Raw genomic sequence first — 22,281 nt, 5'->3', positions numbered from 1 at the left:
GAGCAGTTGTTGTCTTTGTCTTTCTCACAAAAGCCCCTCCCTCTATTGTATCCAGTGTTTTTCACCCTCCTCTCACCCTCTGTATCTTTCCCGTGGCGAGAAAAAAAAAAAACAAGGGTGGGAACTGTAGCTGATACAGGTGGTGAGAAGATGTGCAAGGTTCAACCAGAGTGAAATGTGAGAGCGAGAGGAGAGCGCTCCGATAGAGCAGGAAAGCTATTTATTCTAATAGCTTCCAGAGAAGGCAAACACCGTCTCCAACTACGCACATATCATCTGTGCGTGTCTCTTTCCTGACTTGTTGTTTAAATGAATATCAGCTTGTTGTAAACCCATGTGGCCACATAATTTGTTCCATTTCGAGGGAGGGAAGGCGAGAGCAGCAGGCAGGCGACAGTCAGTCGATTCAAACCATGTTGGAGTATCACATCACTGCCTTTTATGACCTGGAGAGTCCAACACGCAGCCATGAAGTAGATGACATGGTGTGAAGTCAGAGGCTGTGTGGTAATAAAAAAAGCCTGTATTCATGTGTGTGAAAGGAAATTAGACGACAGCACATGGAAACGTGTTTATCTGCAGTAAATCACACTGACGCCTGCTTCTCTGGATCCTCTGACACACGCTGTTACTGTTACAACACTAGCTGTGTGGGGACGCCATTGAGATTGTGCTTGTGTGTTGAGAGGAAAACCTAAGGTCTGCTGTCATTGGGAACAACTTTTTACTTCTGTTTCCGTTTTTTGTTTCCAAAAAGTTCTGCATTTACACGGCAACATTTTCAAAACAATCTTTCTTTACATGAGACCGCAGGAAGCGTAAAAAAAAGATGTAATATACAGTACATGCCAGGCCAATAGATGGCGCTGTGGTTTTGCAATGAACCAAAATAAGCCCATGTCAGAGACACTTCCTCTGGGCACAAGTAAGAGTAGAGCTTTAGTGGGACGTGACCCGGCCCATGGCTGACAGACTACGGTCTGAACCCAAATAAAGCCGATCGCTCTTTAAGCCTGAACTCATCGCTGCCGACACTATTCTAATCCATGCACGTTACTAGTCACTCATTCTTCATACACCTAGAAACATGACAAGCAGCTTCATGTGATGCTACACACTACATACTATACTTTACTGCTATAACACACACAGCTGCTCTCTACATATGCGACCCACACAGTAACACAACGAGCCAAGAATTAGTCATTTATGCATTTTATAACATTTATTTATTTTATTTATTCAGTTCATTTCCGACATGGTTGCAATCACAGAAATTCACTTTGACATTCAGAGCAAAATCACATCATGGTTTTTTTTTTTGTCTTTTTGCATGCCGGAAAGGGCGACGGAAAAAAGCAGTTTGCTTATCTAGATCCGTCCCCTGGTTTGAACACAGATCATTTTACATCAAACATCATTTATTCATATATTGTACCATAAGACAGCCTCCATTCACCTCCTCAGCATCCATTTGTGTGTTTTTCCTCATGCTTACTGAAACACATCACCTGACCTTTAATTTACCATGCAGCGTCCATTGCCAGTCCAACAAGAGTCTGTGTTAAAAAGATAGAAATTAAGCCTGACCCAGAGTTCAGATAAATATTTAAAGCTCTGAGTAGGAGTGCAGCTGTGTGATTGTGGTCAGAATCTCCATCCAAGTGATGGTGAAGTAAATCAACACTTTGTTGGAGAATTTCAGCTAAATTCCAAAGAGTGATGCACACAAATAGTGTTCCTCACTCTGAGGCTCAGTGTTGGTTCCCTATTTACACGAAGAGGGTAGCGTTTTTAAAAAGTTCCGTTTTCAAGCACCAAGACGCCGTTACCGTGTAAAGGTACAGAGAACAAAACTTTTGCTTTATCACTTGAAAACGTTGTCGTATAAACAGGGCCTCAGAAACAGTCGCCCTCTGGCTCAGCTGATAATTTTCTCAGCTATTTGTATCTCCGTTGGTGCCTCACTTCCTCTCAAGATCATTAATATGAAAAGCACCATATTCATCTTTAGTAACGTCAGGGTCCCATCCATAATGTCCGTGTGATGAGAGATAACACACATGTCTCTGTTTACACCAGGGACTCCCATGTAGTGTTAATGAGCGCTCACTTTGAGTTGTATATGTGAGAAAGAAGCAAAAAAAAAAAAATACATTCATCTCTCTGTGGATGTTTGAGTGCCAGATCAGATAGAGGAGATCGAAGTATAGGGCATGTTTACATCTAAAACAGGGCGTCTTCATCTGAACAAGGAACATTTGTCCTGACAGAGAACCAACAGGAGCCACTGTTAAAACAAGGCTTTATGAAAGAGAGAAGACGTATTGTGTTTATTATGTGTGTCAGAGCCAATATGACCGCTCTCTCTGGCTTAGGAGCCTGATCCCTGATGCCTTGAGAGATCAGTGAAGGGTCCCTCTGTGAACGTTTTCAGAGCTTTCAGAGTGAGAGGAATAACAATCTTCCCCATGATATCTTCCACATGTTCCTCACAACGCACAATCATTTCACTCTGTTTATTTTGTCCTCTGTCATCATGAGACGAGAAAGACAGAGAGCGAAACAAGAATTAAGGGCAGTGAGTGGATAACTACACAAAGTACGACCAAAAGTTGGACTCAATGGCCACGTTTACATGAGAGGTAATGCCCGTTTAATTCAGAATAAAAGTTATATCCTCTTTTCACTGACCTCGTAAGCACTTAATTCTGAATGAAAATGGCCATTCCAGGTGGCGGGTTTATTATGATTGTATTTCCAAATTGAATAATTCCTTGATCTTGTAAATGCTTAATTCCGGTCGTTCTGCGTATGCTCGTCCTGTCGCAATGACGTGCTGGTGACGACAAAATCCAAGATGACCGCCTGGACTCGAGCCAAGACAACTTGTTAAATAAAAGCCTTAGAAGATATGAATATAATGAAAAGAGTGGATGGACGGAAGCATAATTGTACAGACATTCACACTGTACACACGGACACAAACAAAATAAAAGTGAAAACAGTTCTTATTATGTGGTCTTCTATGTTGTAGCGGAAAAAGAAAAGGTCTGTTGTGTGTTTTTTTTCGCTAGACGTGAATACGTCACGTTTGTCCCCTGTCCAGTCAGAACCCTTCCCAACTCCCAGACCTAAAGCAGAATTGAATAAAGGCAAATCAACCCATTTTATATAGTAAACCTCAATTCGGAATGACTATTTCCATGTAAACACGCAGCAGAACACTAAATAATTTAATTCAAAATAATTATTTCCGAATGAAAAAGCATCATGTAACCGTGGCCAATGACACCCAGAAAGAAAGTCATTATGAAGCTCAGGCAGAAGGATGGAGAGAGAGATGGAAGTGGCGAGCGAAGCAGGGAGGGAGCACGGCGCTCGGCAGAGCCACTCAGTCTAGACTCCAGATGTGCATGCAGCAGTAGTGTGGCCGGCTTGGCCCCCACCAGGCTGCTCTGGGAGTATCCCCAACACATGTCCCCACTCCGCCTGTAAATCAACCCAGCCAGGCCTCAGGCAGCACTGCGGCCACAAAACCCCTCCACACAGGCTTGGAGAAACAGGCCGACCAGCGACAGACGGACGCCGAGGAGCCCTCGGTGCCACGTTAGGCCTCCAACAGCCTCCGTCACTGCCCCCAAACATCTACAGCTGAGAGCAGTTACAACCCTTTTCCATGCACGAGGTCTCAAACTCCTTTTTATTGTAGTAATCTTCCTATAAATACGGATGATTCCCCTAAAATGCAGCTTAGTGTCATAAAACCGGCAGTCTCGCTCCATTTTAGCTAAACCACAGCACCCTAGTCTTACTAGCATTCCTTCACTAGCACGCTGCTCAGAGCGTGTTTATGAAATCCTTTCCCATCATCTCCCAACACAAAATGAGATCATAAAGCAAGACATCCAATTCTCACATCGTGAGCAACAAATATACATTTACACCACATTACTTATCGTTCTTTGTAAGGCCAGAGCGCAGTGGGTGGGTGTTTCCAAATCATTCAGTAATGTGCTAAAATGAGCTACAATGTTCTAAAGTGAGCTTGTGTGCTAAAATGTGTTAAAGTGAGCTTAAGTGTGCTAAAATATTCTAAAGCAAGCCAAAATGTGCTTGTGTTTTAAGTGAGCTAAAGCCTGCTCAAGTGAGCTAGTATGCTAAAGTCTGCTAAAGTGTGCTAAACTGAGCTAAAGTGAGCTACTGTGTGCTAAAGTGAGCTAGTGTGCTAAATGTTGCTTAGTGCACATAAGTGTTTGAGTGCGCTAAAGTGAGCTAAAATGTGCTAAAGTCTGCTAAACAGAGCAAAAGTGTGCTAAAATGTGCTAAAGTGAGCTTAAGTCTGCTGGTGTGGTAAAGTAAGGTTGAGTGTGTTAAAGTGTGCTAAAATGTGTGCTTAAGTGCTCTTAAATGTTTTAGAGTGCACTGAAGTGAGCTAAAGTGAGCTAAAATGTGCTCAAGTGCTTCAAAGCGTGCCAAAGTGAGCTAAACTGAGCTAAGTGAGCTAAAGTGAACGATAGTGCTAAAGTGAGCTAGTGTGTTAAAATGTGCTAAAGTGAACTTAAGTCTGCTCAAGTGTGTTAAAATGTGTTAAAGCAAGCTAAAGTCTGCTAAACTGAGCTAGTGCGCTAAAGCAAGCTAAAGTCGGCTAAACTGAGATAGTGCGCTAAAGTGAGCTAAAGTTTGCTAAAGTGTGCTAATGTGTGATAAAATGTGCTAAAATCCACTCTCAGCTGTTCAAACTGGCAAAGTAGAATCAGCAGATATGCTTCAGTTCATCAGTGTGTGCGTTTGTGTGCGTTTGTGTGCGTGTACGTGCACATCCTTGACCTCTTGAAAAGGAAGCCACTCTGTGTCTCTGTGTGTGTGTGGACAAGAGAACAAGCCAACCATTGGGCACAAACATAGTAACTGAAACACAAATACACCTACACACACACACACACACACACACACACCACCTGTGCCTGTTAACCATGAGAATCCTGCAGCTCTCACACTCTCACTGAGTGTCTTCTGACTTTATGGTGCTTCAAACATCTTAATTGAGCTGTTCATTGTCTTCAGGATGCAGAGCATCAGGAGTCAAACCCCTAATTTAAAGACCCTGGAGGATTGGGGTCACACACTGATAACCTCTGTGCTGTGACTGGGTGCAGCACAGTATACTGTATCAGCTGAGACATGTTTTTCATTTGGATTGAGATCCCTTTAAGACATTTTATAATTTGGTAACATTTCGAGAAGTTTCTCGTCTGTGATATTGATAAATTTGGGCCATGGCTAAAAAGAGTATGTGATGGTCTTAAAGCCAGATTGAGAACCAAGACGAGGGGTCACCACAGCAGTTTCAGTTGCTATCATATACATACACATCATTATAACACATCATAAATAATGATGGATAAGGAATGGACGTGGGACCTGATGTTTTATGGCTACTTTTGTAGCACGTTTACAGACTTGGGCTATGTTGTAAATGTCACACTCCGTACTATACACTACAAACTCAATGAGTATATACTGTCTACTATATAATGTAAGTGTGATTAGTATGGTGACAGTTCACGCTGAAGTATACTTCCATGTTTATGCATTTGGAACCTACAATGACAATAAAAACCATGTTCACACTGAGGCTAAATATCTCTGTTGATTCTCCACCTTTGAAAGTTCTGAAAACATTTGAAGTGAGAAAGTGACCAAGTAGAATATCAACATGTGCTCATTTGATCCATAAAACTCACGGAAACGTATTTAATGCCAATATTTAGGAGATTTTCGGAGACCCTCCATTGTGCTACTGACAAAATTTCCAGTTAACTTCAAAATAAGAGCCCTATTTACAAAAGAGTTAACAAAACTAATGGAAAACAAGAATAGAGGCTTTTATTTTGAAATGGGGACGTTTGGGTTTTAGCTTGAAGCCGGTGTCATGTACTGAATGCGCATCGTACTGAGTTTGTATATGTGCATGCGCACTAGGGATGTAACGATTCACTCAACTCCCGATACGATTCGATTCACGATACTGGGTTCACGATACGATTCTCTCACGATTTATTTTACAAAATGGGACTGTAGACAAATTTAGAAATTAGAAATTAGAAAATACTGTATTATTTTCCTTTTATTTTCCATTGTCATAAGAATTCCTTGATAAACTATTCAAAAGAATGCAATTAAACTAAAAATAAATCTTGAATGAAATTAATAAAGGAATAATACAAATAAAAATGAAGCCTATTAATTTAAATTCTGGTTCTATAATAAACAATGCAAAACTGCATAATAGTTCTTTTTCTTTTAAAAGTGCAACTGAAAATGTATTTTGTGCCTTAACAATTGGACTTTAAAAAAAAAAAAAAAGTGATTACACTGATTTACGTCATATTTGTTTGGACCAGCAGAGGGCGCTGGTAACACAGTGGTCGGTTGGCATGCAGATATCTTTCAGTGAAGAAGAGAAGCTATGCTAGCAGACAGAGCTAATAGAAAAACGTGACTTTTACAGATATTCAAGTAATATTACAGATATTTCGGTGCTTAAGGGGTAATGAATCATTTATTAACATATTTAAGAGTAGAAGGCGGCCAAAAAGAAAGTATTAGCAGACTCCGCCCGCAGACTCCGCCCGCTGCCTACACTTAAAAAAAGTACTGCGATTCAATTTTCAGAAAATCGATATCAACCGTGATAACTATGAATCGATTTTTAACTGCCTTACGATTAATCGTTACATCCCTAATGCGCACTACCGGAAAATGCATTTTTGCTAAAAAATAATAATTTGTTTTGTTTATGTTTTCAAAGTGATTGAACATCTGTTTATTTGTTTATTGAATTAGGTTAGGGTTATAATCTCAGTACGGAGGTAACTCAGTACGTGACACCGGTCCCAGGACCATTTTATATTCCGCTCACAATGCATCATGGGATGGTTGAGTATAACTAGTGTGCCCATGTGCAAAACATGCCCCCTCTACTGTACATACAGGTATTTCTCATGTACTCAATCTTTTCATACTGTCAAATGTGAATGCACTACATCTTAATCAAACTAAGTGTGTTTTATAATATACTTTGACTTACTGTATATTGAATATTTATCTTTATTTTTACACTCTTGTGGATTTTTAATAATATAAAAGTTTGTGGGGAACTCCCAACTGCAAAAGTACATCCGACTACTATTGGAAATTGTTTTAGACAATAAGGTAAAGAAAGAATGCAGGAAAAAGTGACTGCTTAAAGAAATTAACTGCCAGTGGTAGTACATTAAATATAGAGCAAATGATAAATCAAAGATGGATTGTGGTGGACCTTTCCCTACTGCACGTGTCAAACTCAAGGCCCGGGGGCCAAATTTGGCTCTTTAGAACATCCAATGTGGCCCACAGGGGATAGTAAGAATGACAGAGAAAACATGAATCGTTGTGCAAACTATCAAATAATTCAGTTGTAGGTATTTCAGCTACTCCAAATACACAAATTCAATGAAACTTCACAAGTTGCAGGGCTCACAACATTCCCACGCTGATATCACATGATGGCTGTCATTGTCATTTGGTGGCTTTTAGTCTCAAATTGTTGAAAGAACTTAAATTCTCAAATTATTCCACAAAATTTTCCTAAATTCAATCAAAATTGGTCTCAAGATAAAGGAAATTTAAGTGAAGATCCTGCAGGGATCAGTGCCTTACATACAGTCTTGCATCAGTTATAAGGAAGTGCATACTAAGGTATAAAAATGTTGAAATAGTTTTTTCCCACCTGAAAAAATCTGTTTAAACTGGTACTAAAATGAGTTTGACATGCAACCGTGATAAGAAATATACTGCAAGTGGTAGTAAATTAAAGATAGAACTAATTAAGATAAATCAAAGATGGATACTGGTGGACCTTTCCCTATACTGGCTTTCTAGTGCACCACAAGAGGGCCACCTCCACCTCCTCAGACCCTCCCACCCTCTGCAACAGATAGTTGTTTGTGAGTCTATGTGTGTATTTATATGAGAGTCAGTTAGCATGCATGCATGAGCAATCCTGAGAGAGGATGATGTGGGCTGGCAGGGGGGAGAGTGAGATCCTAGGAGACAAGGCAGTCAGTCAGAGGGCCCAGGGCTCTCCCAGTTAATTAGTAGCAGGGCCAGGCCACTACCAGGCCAGCAGCAGTGAGCAGCAGCACAGTGAGCAGTAATCATGTGAAACTGCTGGAGGGGAGAGCGTCTTCCTGACGCTGCAGATAGAGCCGTTCAAAGAGCTTATCTCAGCCTGTCTGGCCTCGCCTTATCTGATCTGACCCCGGCTCATACGCCTCCTGTTACACTAGGTTTCATCTGGTGTGGAGGCAGCTCCTTTGTGTGTGTGTGTGTGTGTGTGTGTGTGTGTGTTTGCGAGTGAGGGACTCTGCTTATAAAATTAAATGCCTGGGTTGGATGTCACCAGGCCTGTGTGAGGTCACCATTGGTTGTACCGCAGTAAAATAGGAGGGGGAGGGGGGGGGCATATGGTATCAGCCACAGGTAATGTTACTGTTAAAGGTGCAGTCGGTAACTTGGAGGAGGGAGAGGACTTAGCATTACATTTCATCAAGTACAACTTTTAGATCCCTCCTGAAGTGACTGAAGCAACTACATTCAATTCAAGTCAATGTAAATGATACAACCTCAAGTTATCAACCCTCAAGCCACGTGACTTGCATGATTTGAGCGATTAGGTCAAGCGCGACCTAGTCACCCAAAGTTGAAATATTTGAACTTTTCAAGCGACAACTCCCCCGTCCTTCACTATCTGTAGAGCCGAGGCAGCCCCTCCCTCCTTCTACAGTGGAGGACTGTACTACACTTCCTCAACTCAATGGGGGAAAATTAAAGCTGTTAACTCATTGAATAAGCCTACATTTTGAGTGAACTCATCCGTTAGTAACTATGTAAGTTGATCATTTAAACCGTAAAAGCGGAGCTGTCCATGATAAATGCTGTAAACATATGGCTGGAGAAGAAGTGATCAACCCTCTCTCTCCTCTGTCACCGGCTCTACACACACACACACACACACACACACACGCACACACACACACACTTACACACACTGGAGCAATGAAGTGATGAAGTGACCAAAAAGCACCACTATGTTCAAGCGACTCATCAAGGGCGATTGAAGTGACTGCAGTCGCTACGGTCGCGTTCACTATGAACACGCCTTTGCCGTGTAAGCTGTTGATGCTAACGCTAGCTGAGGAGGAAGACAGTCCATCAAACACAATCCTGGCTCTGATTGGTTCTTTTTTGCTCGGTCGCGGTGGATTCTGGTAATTTGCAATAGGAGCAGTAGGAGGGACTTAATGAGCCTGTTCTGTTTTTACATAGTAACAGTTTTAGCAGTCACTCGTGCATTATGGAGAATGTGGAACATTTAGTGAGATTATATTTCTCTTTCGGTTTCACACATGGTGAAATCCTGAGGCTTTTGGCCCATCATCACCACTGTTATCAGTTTAAGGACTTTAAAGACACTTTGCAGACGTTTGCGTTCATTCCGACCAAAAAAACCAGACTGATTTGGAACAAATAGCCTCTTTTATTGTGAAGAAGGAACTGGATGGAACTGGTCAACTTAAGAGCTATCGCTGGTAGTTGCGTTCACATCAACAGGAAATTCTGAGCGCTATACAATTACAAGGTTTTTTACGGCTTTATTCTCACAAAATTATGACTTTATTCCAAAAATATCAATATCAATATAAATATCAAATTTCACGTTTCCTTGTCCAAAATGGAATGAAATACAATTTATTTCAGCATTTTTTTTTAACTTGCAAGAACAAGTAAATGTTAATGAACTGTAATTCAAGCACCAATATCAAAAACAAGTGGTATGTTTATCAAACAGTAAAATTACATTTTTCTAAAAAGAACAGATTCTGATTCTGATAAGTTCCTAAATTCTTTTAAAAGGTAACGACATACTGTACATCTATAAAAGTATGTGAATTTGGTGGTTTATCTTATTTATAATGTGTTTAACATGCATATGCATATAAACTGTCTTGATCCTGACGGGTTGTATTTTTGTTGTTTATTTATTGTATTTCAATTTAGATTTTGAGATAAATAAAGATAAAATAAAGTGCAATCAACTTCCAGCTAAAATGTATTGAGCAGTGAAGTAGTTTAACAAGGTCTGATGTGGTTTACTGACACCTAGTGACCGGGCGTTTACGTGCTATGCATATGTTAGCGCAATTAAATGTTTTTTTTTAAATAAAAAACATGGTTAAAAAAATCTATTTGGACATTTTTCGGAACAATACAAAAATCGTGAGGTAAAGTATTGCTGTATTTATCGCTGAATCGATTTTTTTCTTACATCCTTACTGTTGAGTCACAATCTGAAATGGGTTAAGCATACATTTGTGCTGTGATTTATGATGTGAATCATGGGCGAAGCTGTTTAAAGGAGTGTGTTTTTGTTTAAGTGTGGGAAGAGCTCAGCCTGCACGGGGGCTGTGTTCAAAATGTCACACTCCGTACTATACACTACAAACTCAATTAGTATATACTGTGTACTATCTACTAGTATTAGTATTATTAGTAGTATTCTTCCAAGTTTCCCAAAATGCATTTGGAACCTACAACGACAAAAACCTGACACACACTGAAGCTAAATATCTTTGTTGATTCTCCACTTTTGAAAGTTCTGAAAACATTTTAAGCGACAAAGTGACCAAGAACAGGAGTGTCAAACTAATTTTAGTTCAGTGGCCAAATACGGAGCAGTTAGATCTCAAGTGGGCCACAGATTTTATGCAGGAAAGCGAGTAATTTCAACATCATTGTGCCCTAGTTTGCACTTCTGCGTACACATGAAAATACAAAATATGTAAGAAACCGATCATATACAAGCAATAAGTGGCAGATATCAGTGCCAACAGGATCTTCACGTTAAATGTCCTAGATTTTGTGACCAATTTCTATTTAATTAAGGGAAATATTATGTCATAATTTAAGGAAAATTTAAGGATTTTGTAAGAATTTAGTTTTTTCAACTGCAATCACTGCAATCATGTAATATAAGCACCATGAAAACTGTGAGCACCTGGAAATATTACTGAGTGTTATTTACACAATGATTCATGATTTCTGGTGCTCTGAGATCTCAGTGCAGCCTTCGATACAGTGGATCATCACTTATTGCTGCAGCGTTAATCATGGAGTTCCACAAGGTTCAGTTTTAGGACCAATACTCTTTACATTATATATGCTCCTTGTCAGGGACCGAGGGTCAAAGTAGGAACACACCAAAGCAATTCAAGACTACGGCTTTTATTTAGCCAAAAAATAATGTTAACAGAGGGAACAAACTGAACTCCAACTGAACATGACACAACCCAACAGACCTCCCAAATGACACACGGGGGAACATTTAAGCTGGCTGATCAGACCAAACATGAAGGGGGTGACTAGACAGACACATTACAGACATAATTAGATACATAAATTGGTAAGTAAATTAGCTAAATCTAAATAAGCAAATAAGATTTGGCAAGTAAAACACATTGACAAATAATATTAGCAAATTATGTATAAACTGTAAATAATAAACTTAAATTGACATTCCAGATCTCCCCTCATGTCCTGCCATGGTTCAGGCCATAGGGGTGGAGCCTGGACGTTACACCCTGGAGCTGAATGAGTGACAGCTGTCCAGTGTGTGGGCGGGGTCAGCCCTCACACTCCTACTAGGTAACATTATCAGAGAACATAACATAAATTCCCATTGCTATGCAGATGATACACAGCTCTATTTGTCAATGAATTAATCAGATTAAATTCATCAATTATTAAAACTCCAGGCTTGACTTAAAGATATAACATCCTGGATAAACTGTAACTTTCTCCTTCTTAACCAGGATAAAACTGAAGTGATTTTATTTTTGGTCCAAAACACCTCAGAGAGAAATTATCAGAGCGAATAGTGTCTCTGGATGGCATCACGCTGTCACCCAGCACCACAGTAAGAAAACTTAGGCATTATCTTTGATACTGACTTATCTTTTAACTCTCATATTAAACAAATCACAAGGACAGCCTTTTTCCACCTCTGTAATATCTCTAAAATCAGGAACATCTTGGCCCAGAGTGATGCTGAAAAACTAATCCATGCATTTGTTACATCTAGACTGGATTATTATAACTCTTTACTGTCAGGATGTCCTAGTAACTCACTAAAAAGTCTCCAGTTAATTCAGAATGCTGCAGCTAGCATAACAGGTTCTAACAGGAGAGAGCATATTTCACCAGTACTGGCTTCCCTTCACTGGTTTCCTGTAAAATCTAGAATAGAGTTTAAAATCATCCTGTTAGCATACAAATCTCTACATGATCAAGCTCCTGTGTATCTTAGAGACCCGTTAGTGCCCTATCGTCTGGGCACTCCGCTCTCAGTTTGCTGGTCTACTGAAAGTTCCTAATGTGTTTAGAAGTAGAACAGGAGGTAGAGCATTCAGCTACCAGGCTCCTCGCCTTTGGAACCAGCTCCCAGTCTTAGTACGGGAGGCTGCTACTCTCTCCACCTTTAAGGCTAAACTCAAAACCTAATGTTTTCTGTTGCACTTTTTGATCATGTAAAGCACATTGCGTTGCCTTGAGTATGAAATGTGCTATACAAATACATTTGCCTTGCCTTGCCTTACTTATTTGCTAAAGAGTATATTGTATAACAGCGGTAACCTAACTACTAGGACCAAAGCCCTAAACCTAAAAAAATAGGAACTAAAAACTAAGATTATATAGTAGAACACCAACACTACTCTCAAACACAATCCACCATCTACACAAAGCTTTAATGGGTTGCAATGAGTGAAGTCCAGTCAGACGCAGTTGTGCCGGGTTGCAGCCAACCCCCAACTTCTGAACCTCGTTGAATACCCAGCATACTGCTCACACGCCATTTACACTGATGTCCACCCCATATTCATTCTCATTCCACTCACACATTGTTTAGCACCAGGTATCATGTTGTTCTGCAGTCTGTGCCTTCTCCTCGCCCTTCTCTCTCTTTTCTGTTTCAGGTGTGTGTTTTGAAGCTGGAGTTGACGGTTCCTGATCAATGTTTCACGGCTCAACTTGTCTGGAACACTGATGGTCTATCTCTGGAGGCAGATGGCTACCACCTCTGAACCTGGTTCTGCTGGAGATTTTTTCCTTTTAAAAGAAAAACTGTTAGAAGGGAGTTTTTTCTTCCCACTGTCGCTTATGCTTGTTCACCTGGATTTGTTGGTTTTTTTCCTTTTTTCTTTTATATTCCGAATTTTAGATTTTGATAGCGCTTTTGTTGTAATTAGCGCTAAATAAATAAAGTTGAATTGAAATGAATTTTAATTTTTTCCTGCAAGCTGAAATGCATGCTTCGAAGGGCCGGATTTGGCCCCTGTGCTATGAGTTTGACACATGTGAAGTAGAATATCAGCATGTGGTCATTTGATGCATAAACTCTGGAAACACATTTCATGTCACCATTTTGGAGATTTTGGAGACCCTTCATTGTGCTACTGACAAAACCTAACTTCAACTCAACACATTAAGGATTACTATTGCAATAACACGTTATCAGTAGGGTAAACAAACCTGTCTAATTCCAGCTCACGTACTCAGTCTTTCATACTATTAATGTGAATGCGCTACATACTCATTTGTACGTGGTTTCTCTAAATCAGTGTGGGGACACACCTGATTTGAAAGACTATTTTTCAGACACGAGGCAAATGTGTGTTTACAAAAAACATCATATGCAAATAGTATGTTTTGAAAACCTGTTGTCTTCTTTGGGTTAAATTACTGTCCTGGTTTTAGATGTAAAAAATCTGGTCACCTTCCACTAGTCAACAATCACAAGTGTGTATTAGTTGCATGTATATATACAGGCTAATTGGAACAAATGTCTAACCACAAACACATTAGTCAACATTGTAGTCAGTGGTTGTTTTCAGGGAAGTAATCAACCATCGTTTATTGTTCAAACACCTCCCTGAGCGCTGTGTGTGTGTGTGTGTGTGTGTGTGTGTGTGTGTGTGTGTGTGCAGGTGATCATTTATTCTCTATTATATGCTAATAGGCAGTGTTGAATCTTTGAGATGAGTCACTGCACATCACAGTATGGTAATTGCGTCTCTTTTTCTTTCTCTCTGTGCTGGCACCAGTGTGTAGTGGGCAGGGACACACAATTCACACACAATTTAGGTACACAATGCTACAATTATTGTTCAGGCCGCAGTGTCTCCCTCAGGGGTGAGCCCTGACTTCCCCGAACACAAACACATGGAGATACAGATGCACACACTCATATTAGCACATAGTGTTGACACAGCTTCAACAGGACATATACACACACACACACACACACATCATGACAACCCCACGCCTCCTCCTCCTCTCCCAAAACCTTTGCCTTCTTGATCCCTGTCCCAACATCCCTACACACACACACACACACACACACACACTGCTGTTTGGTGGAGATCAGAAGCCCAGCTCGGAGGCCCCACACCTGGGCATGTTTGTGGAGGAAGCCGGCCCTGGGCGGGCTGCACTCCATGCGCCTGTCGACTGGCTCCACCAAGTCTGGCCAGCTGTGCTCCTGGCCTGGCCTCGCGCTGTGGGGGCTGTGCAGCTGGGAAAGGCATGTTTCCCAAAAGAGGAGAAAAAAAAGGACAAGGAGGGGAAGAGGGAGGGGGGGAGGACACACAGAAGAGAGAGAATGAAGGGGGGAGAAAAGGAAAAGAGCTTTAGGTTATTTCAAGCTCATTACACATTCATCCCTCAGCTCTAAAGCAGTGGTTCTCAAACTTTTTCAGTCCGAGACCCCCAAAATAAAGTTTCCAGAGGCCGGGGACCCCCACTGGACCTGAAGGTGGTTGAACACAGACATGAACATTGAAGAACAGTCATGTGGAGACAGGACCATCTATAAGGGGGAATAAACGGGAGAGATTTTTGGGGTCCATCCATAAATTCAGCAAAATAATGGTCCATTGTTCTATGAATCTGTGATACACACATTTATTTATTCATCTGAATAATATCCACTGTTATCCAGGAATGTTTACTATTATTTGTGCCATAGTATATAGTCATCTTGTTTTAAGCAGAAATAAAATAGGTTAAAAGTGACCAAAAATGGTATAAAAGGTGGTGAAATGGGATTTAAAAAAACACAGAAATTGGTTACAAGTTGCAAATACACAGAGTGGCTAAAAACAGGCAGAAAAAGTGGTAAAAAGGGTTCAATATTGGCTTAAAGGTGGCAGAAATGGGCGTAATGGGTAATATAATAAAAAAAAGTAGGAACAATTACTTTAAAACTGGTGAAAAATGGACTTGACAAATCAGAAGAAGGGAAAAATAACAAAAATGGTCTTGAATTGAAAAATAAGTTTCTTGATGGCATCTGGCGACCCCCTCCCAGTGTTTCGTGACCCCCAAGGTTGTGAACCCCTGTCCTTAAGCATTTCATTTTAAATGAAAAAGTTGTTAAAAGATAAGATGATGATACCTTCATTAAGTATTTAACATCATTACACTAATGTGTTTGTGACAATTTGAAGCAAAATGCTTCAAATTTTTTTCTGGGTAGAAAATGTAACTGTGACTTCAATGGAGTAATAATTTCATATTTTCCTGACAGATTTCCAAATACAAAAATGAATTATATGTTGACTTCTGGGCTGCTTTCTCTTTCATATAATTAGTCCAGATGGGGAAAACAGTTGTATTTAGTTTAAACCGGCACTGTTTGTCAAACTTAATGACATATTTTCAGGCGTATGATGCGTGAGTGAATTTGTTTGGAGGTGTTTTACTGTCGCTTGGTGAAATTAGACGTTTAACTGGAAGTTGAATCTCACTGTTTGTTATTCGCCAGATGCTGGAGTGTGAGAAGATGGCCTGAGGATATAAAACACACACTCCAAACTTTCACCAGTTTAAAGAGACGATAAACAAACTGTTGCAGCATTTGCTGTTTCAGATGTCACCTCTTCCTGTGTGTGTGTACTTTAGCCGTAGCTCCCGAAGACTGTGGAGCCCAGCGGTAGCTCAGGAAACCCAGGACGTGAGCACAAGTCCGGACTTTTCCTGTCACTCAGCAGCACTCTAGGGAATTCTGAGCTTTAAGTTCCTTTGGGAACCCTATGGTTTTCCCGTAGGAACTCAACAAGCTTGTATTGGGAAGGATGGATGTTTTGTCCAAGACGTGACATAATCCTACACGTGATGGATGGAGATTACATAAACACTTCTGTAATTTATCTTAGAATGAAACTGCCAGCGTCTTAGATCTGTGTGCATAACTCAGATTCTACACACTGTGATACTATCTCTATGGAAGTGAACTGAGGTTAAAAATGCCCACAGCTCGTCTGACTACAGACTCGATTCTCAGGTGAAACAACACCACTTATCCAACCCAACTACGGTATTTATGGCCTTTGGCGGGTCGTTCCCCTCAGAAAACCTCCGGCCTTATGAGAGCAGCCGTGCAAACAGAGAAGAAACACGTACTAAACCTATTTGTCTGCCTCACAAAGCAAAGCAAAGCTGCTGACCGACACACACCACTGCCTCTGAGGAGTCCACATACAAACCACGGCTGTGTTTCAGTCTAATACTTAACTGGGTTAGAGCAGAAAACCTAAACCTCACTCTAGATCTTCTTTATGAGAAAGACAAAGACACATTGTTGTGGTTTGAGCCATCAAAAGTACAGCAGTTTAAATGAAAGTGTGTCACGCTCAAAATCAGGATTGATGTTGGTGTTAATCTCATTAGGTTTTCAGTCAGCACTCTGACTTTAATCTTACAGTTTCCTTCCCATGTAGGAAGTGTAATGTAAACAAATAGGATGCATATTAACTTACTGCAAAAAGAAATCGTTGAAGTTTCCATCAAAAATCCAAAATAATATCGCTGGCTGTTCTTTACCACGAGATGTGTATTTTATTTATTGATTTTTATGCGATAAACTTTAACAAAAACATCACACTCATGCTGCATGTTGTGTGTATTTTTCCTGTCATTTTTTTGTGTGTTTCTGTATTTCTGTTGCCATGTTTTATATAATTTTGGAATCATTTTGTGTGTTTTTTATGTTCTTTTGTGAATTTTCTTGTCATTTTGTCTATTTTTCTGTCATTTTGTATATTTGTGAATATTTTGTTGACATTTAATGCATTTTTCTAATATTTTGTTCATTTTTGTCATCATATTATGTGTTTTTGGGGTCATTTTTAAATAATTTTCTTGTCGTTTAATGCATTTTCCTGTCATTTTGTATGTTTGTGGTGTCATTCAGTGTATTTATCTGTCAGTATTATGTTTTTGGTGTTATTTAATGCATTTTTCTATCATTTTGTATGTTTGTGGAGTCCTTTTTTATTTCTCCTGGTTGTTTGGTCAAGAAAATTGTCATTTTGTTCATTTTTGTCATCGTTTGTGTTTTTAGTCGTTTTATGTTTTCCTTGTCATTTCTGACATTTTGTGTGTTTTTGGAGTCATTTTTTTATTTTTATTGTCACTTAATGCATTTTTTGTCATTTTGTATGTGTGTGGTGTGATTTAGTATATTTTTCTGTCATTATGTATGTTTTTTTAGTCCTTTTGTATATTTTCTGGTCGTTCAGTTTGTCTTTCTGTTTTTTTGTGTTGTTAATTTACGTGTTTTTTAGTCACTTTTGGATGTTTTTCAGGCTTCTCATTCGTGCTCCAGCTCCTTTTCATTCATCATATCTCTTTTTATTTTCATATGTTTGGTCAGAGCTGCTACGTCTCCTCTACATTACAGTAGTCGATGAGGTTGATGTCAGTGCCATTGGATGGGACACAAAAATGGTGCAATATTGCTCAGCATGTTCCAACACATCACCGTGAATCAGAGATTGGTGCTTGTGGCATTGTGTGTTATAAAAGTGTGCTCACTGAATGTGTTTTTTTTTTTCTTGTTTTGCATCATCTCAAAAATAAACCTGCAGATGAGCAGAACAAATGGAAAAACAGTTCAGAGAAGAGGAAAAACCTCAGGGGACAGAATGTGAGGTAGAAAAAGTCCTGACAAAGGCCAAAAAGGAGAATTATCTCCCCAGCTGTCTGTGCATCAGGAAGTCTCTCCCAGAGAGTGTGCGGCCTCATCACAGAGTCAGCACGGGAAGTCCCACAAACAGAAAAGGAAGTGAGCACCAGCACCAGGAAGTGGGTTTTTTTTTTTCTCCCAAACTTCGGCTCCACAAAGTCTGGGCTGTGAAGGGAGGAGGAGGGAGGGGGGCAGCAGAGTGTGAGAGAGAGGAAGAAAAAGAGGGAAAGACTATCAGACGGAGACAGATCAGGGCGTAGTGGTGCAGCATTGACAGCTGTCTTCATCAGCCAGCTGTGTGTCATTTAGCAGCGCCTTGAAAGAAACGGGCCTGGCACCAGGAGGAGTCGTGTTGCTGTGGCGCCAGGCGCTCGCCTTCAAATGGCTTTAAGAAATACCACCGTCTTCCTATAAACCTACACTCACATTTATACGCACAAACGCACAAATGAAAGAGCAACGAGAAAAGCGCAACTCAGCACAAGCAAAGGCTTTTTTTTCTTCTTCTTTTGCAATCTCCTCCTGCACAAATGTGTCTCCACAAAGCTCCTAATTACACAATAGCATGATTCAAACCGTCTCAGCACAGATGCTAAGTGTGTCAGGACAAACAGATTAGTGACTCCAGGAAAAACATCGCCTTCATGTCCCACACACACACACACACACACACACACACCTGTGTTCACACATTCTGTGACTGAGCTCAGTTGTTTTGCATGTAAATAGAGTGTGTGGATGTGCTGGGTAGGTGCTAACTTCCTCTGTGTTGCACCTGGAGCAATTGTTCATCTGCATAAAGAAAGGCAGAGAGAGTTACCATGACCGGGGGGAGGACATCTAGAGCACGTTAGTAGTGCTAATGAGTTCAAACTTGTCTTTGTATGATGTCTTACGTGATGCACGACTTGAAGCTAATGGTGACCATCATTTTTCAACAGAAAACCTTTTGTAAGGTTATTGTACAGATCATTTACTCACAAACAAATGTCAGAGGTTGAAATTACTGCCTGAATGAAAGTTGGTTATAGCCTCCGCCATCAACAAATGGTCACAAGACTTGACCTTCAGGAAAGTTTTGTGCGTTGCATTATGGGATTTGGAGTCCAACAAAAAAAATGCAAAGATGGCAACAAAGCGGAAAAGTATTTTTTCCTTATTATTTCTGTGATTTATTTAGTTTCTTTGTCAGACAAAAAGAAAAACTGTGGTTCGCTTGACATCATTTTGGTCCTGCCTTTTAAAATGATTATGATTATTTTCTCTGTGCATGACTTCACTCTGGTTTTGGTTGTAATCGGGTGTTTCCGTGAAAAACCAAACTATCAACATCCGCGATTGTTTTCTTTTGGTTTTCAATCCTCGAAAGCAGCAAATATGTCACGTCAGCAGTGAGATGAGAATGAATTTGGGATGAAATACAGTTTTAAAAAGTCCTCAGCAGCTTTAAATGTTCTCTGAAGGTCTAAACCAGACATAGGCAATTGGTGGTCCAGGGGCCACATGTGGTTTAATTTTGTGAGGCCCCCAAATGCACGAAATGACAATAAAAACATTAAAAAACAGCAAAAATACACAAACTTACTTAAAAAAAAAACATACAATTTTATGAAACACTGCACAAAAGGGTGACAAAAAAATACATACATTTAGTCCAAAAAACAGCTAAAAAATAGCAGAAAAATAAACAAAAGGAGAACTTAGATGACTCCAAAAATGCAAAACAATTACAAACAAAACACAGAATGACAAAAAAATATACAAAGCCACAACAGAAATACACAAAAACATGCTAATAACAATCCAATTATATACAAACAAACACAAAATGAAGAAAAATATGAAAAATAAAAATGAAATTAGACTAAACCCGTTATTGTTCCCTGCATTCATCTTCAGATTGGTCTTTATGCTAATGCTGAGATGATATTCCTATATTGTGGAGCTCTCCTCCACCTGCTTCATATTCTTACAACCTTCTGTGAAATAAATCAGATTTCCTCATTTAAAGCAGAAATTGGTAACTTTTAACATTTCATGTCGATTTAGTAATATGGATTAATCTCCAGGCCTTTATTTTGTTAAATGTTGAAGTCCAACCTTTTTCTTCTTGTCCTCATGCTACATGCACAGTCCACTTTATATACAAGATTATTTTTAGATGTTTCACATCATAGCAACACTCATTATTGTGTATTTCTAATGTCATTATATCTTTATAAAACATTTGTAGTTTAGCTGAAGCCTCTGGACTCTCGCCTTCAGTTCTGAACCAACGAACCATCTCAGATGAAACATGAAACACCTTCGAGCTAAATGTCAAGTCCTTTCTGCAGATGGGCAGAGAACCAAATGTTGTGTGATAGGAGGGAACGGTCTGTCTCTGTAGGAGTCATCGCCTGTTAGCACAGCCTGCGCGACCTACAGACTCTCCATGTCCCGCGTCATGTTCTTTACCTCTGATCCTTGTCATTCCTCCTCTGATAAACGATAGAACCCAGAACCACGTGCCTGCTCTTGGTTTAGCTGCTGGAGGCTTATCGGGACCTCACGGTATCTGAACGAGCCTCGCCAAGGTCAGAATGCGGCTCACGCTGCACAAACCCTGTGGGCTCACGCCTACATGTCAGATTCTGATGTCTTGGAGTCAGCACGGGACACACAGTCATAACATTTGGATAGGCCTCGTCCAACAGACATAATTCTTTACAGCTTTAACAGCAAAAGCTGATAATATTCAGAGTGTCTTCTGTCATCGTGCTCATTTATCTTGGATCTCAACAGCTGTGTTTTCGTTACAGTTTTTCGCAAAATAAAAGCAATATTTCTAATGTTTTGACAGAGTATAATTGCGCTTTGAACGTGTTTCCATTGGGGTTTGTTTTGGAGCCTCGTAACTCTCGTGAAATCTCATCGCGCGAGATTTTACTGCAAACCTCCTTCTAACTCTCTGCATTCCTGTATTGTTTCACGTCCCATGTGGCAGTAATAATTTTAAAGTACAATGTTAAGAAACGTTGCATTCTCCTCTGCGAGAAACCATGGCACGTACGTGTGGACAGAAGAGAAGTGGTCATGTGACCAGGGACGTCACGTTCTGTGATGTGTAAATGTGTTTCTATTGCAATTTTGCATCACATTTCAATATTGAAACGTCTGAAAAACTTCTTGATGAAAGCGTAAAAACTTCTGAACGATATTTGAGTGTTTTTTCAAAATTCAGGTGTTTTTATTACCACTTTGCACTTTTTAGATTTTGCACATTTCCAAGGGTAATGGAAACGCAGCTAATAACCTCAGCAATGCAATTTTAAAGCAGGGATCAATGTGTTGTTTTGGTCTCATTAGCTGGGTTTTCATTACAGATTTTAGCAAAATAAAAGCAATATTTCTGAATGTCGACAAAGCATAATTGCGCTTTGAACGCGTTTCCATTGACGGTTGTTTAGGAGCCTCGCAACTCTCATGAAGTCTCATCACGTGAGACTTCGCCGCAGGAAGACGGACGCTCCAAACCTCTTTATCACACTCCATGTTCCTTTATTGTTTCACGTCTAATTAAAAAAAAAAAAAATGTTACAAAAAAAATCGCAAAAACTTCCTCATGAAAGTGTAAAAACTTTATAGTAATGTTTTTTTTGTGTTTTTTTTTAATTCAGGTTGTTTCTATTACCAGTATTGTCCAGTAGCTCTTATTTACCAATAATAAAATATATTCAGGTCAACTTTCTCAAAACCTATTTTTCAGGGACAAGGTCAAACAGTTTCAGAACATTTGATTTCAACTTAATCTAAATCTAACAATAACAAAAGCAAGTACGTAAGCCATGAGACAAATCAGATATAAATAACTGGGACACTCAAATTAACACTAAAAAAGCAAAATTCACAAAATCGTTAACAAATAAACCTAATACACCTTAAACAACTCATATACATATACTGTACCTAATGAATCAAATAAATAGACACAATAGACCCCTAAATGATAAATATGAATAAATCAATCAATCAGTCTTGAACATAATTTGTATTGCTTTATATCAGCAGTAAATGTTATCTTTAACTAACTATAATAACTGATCGTTTAATTTCTAAATGTGAAACATCTAATTAAAATAATACTGTTAATCTATGCTTTGACCTACTGTATA

Source organism: Gouania willdenowi, chromosome 5 (assembly GCF_900634775.1).
Source record: "Gouania willdenowi chromosome 5, fGouWil2.1, whole genome shotgun sequence".
NCBI lineage: Eukaryota > Metazoa > Chordata > Actinopteri > Blenniiformes > Gobiesocidae > Gouania > Gouania willdenowi.
This window is presented reverse-complemented; position numbering follows the sequence as displayed.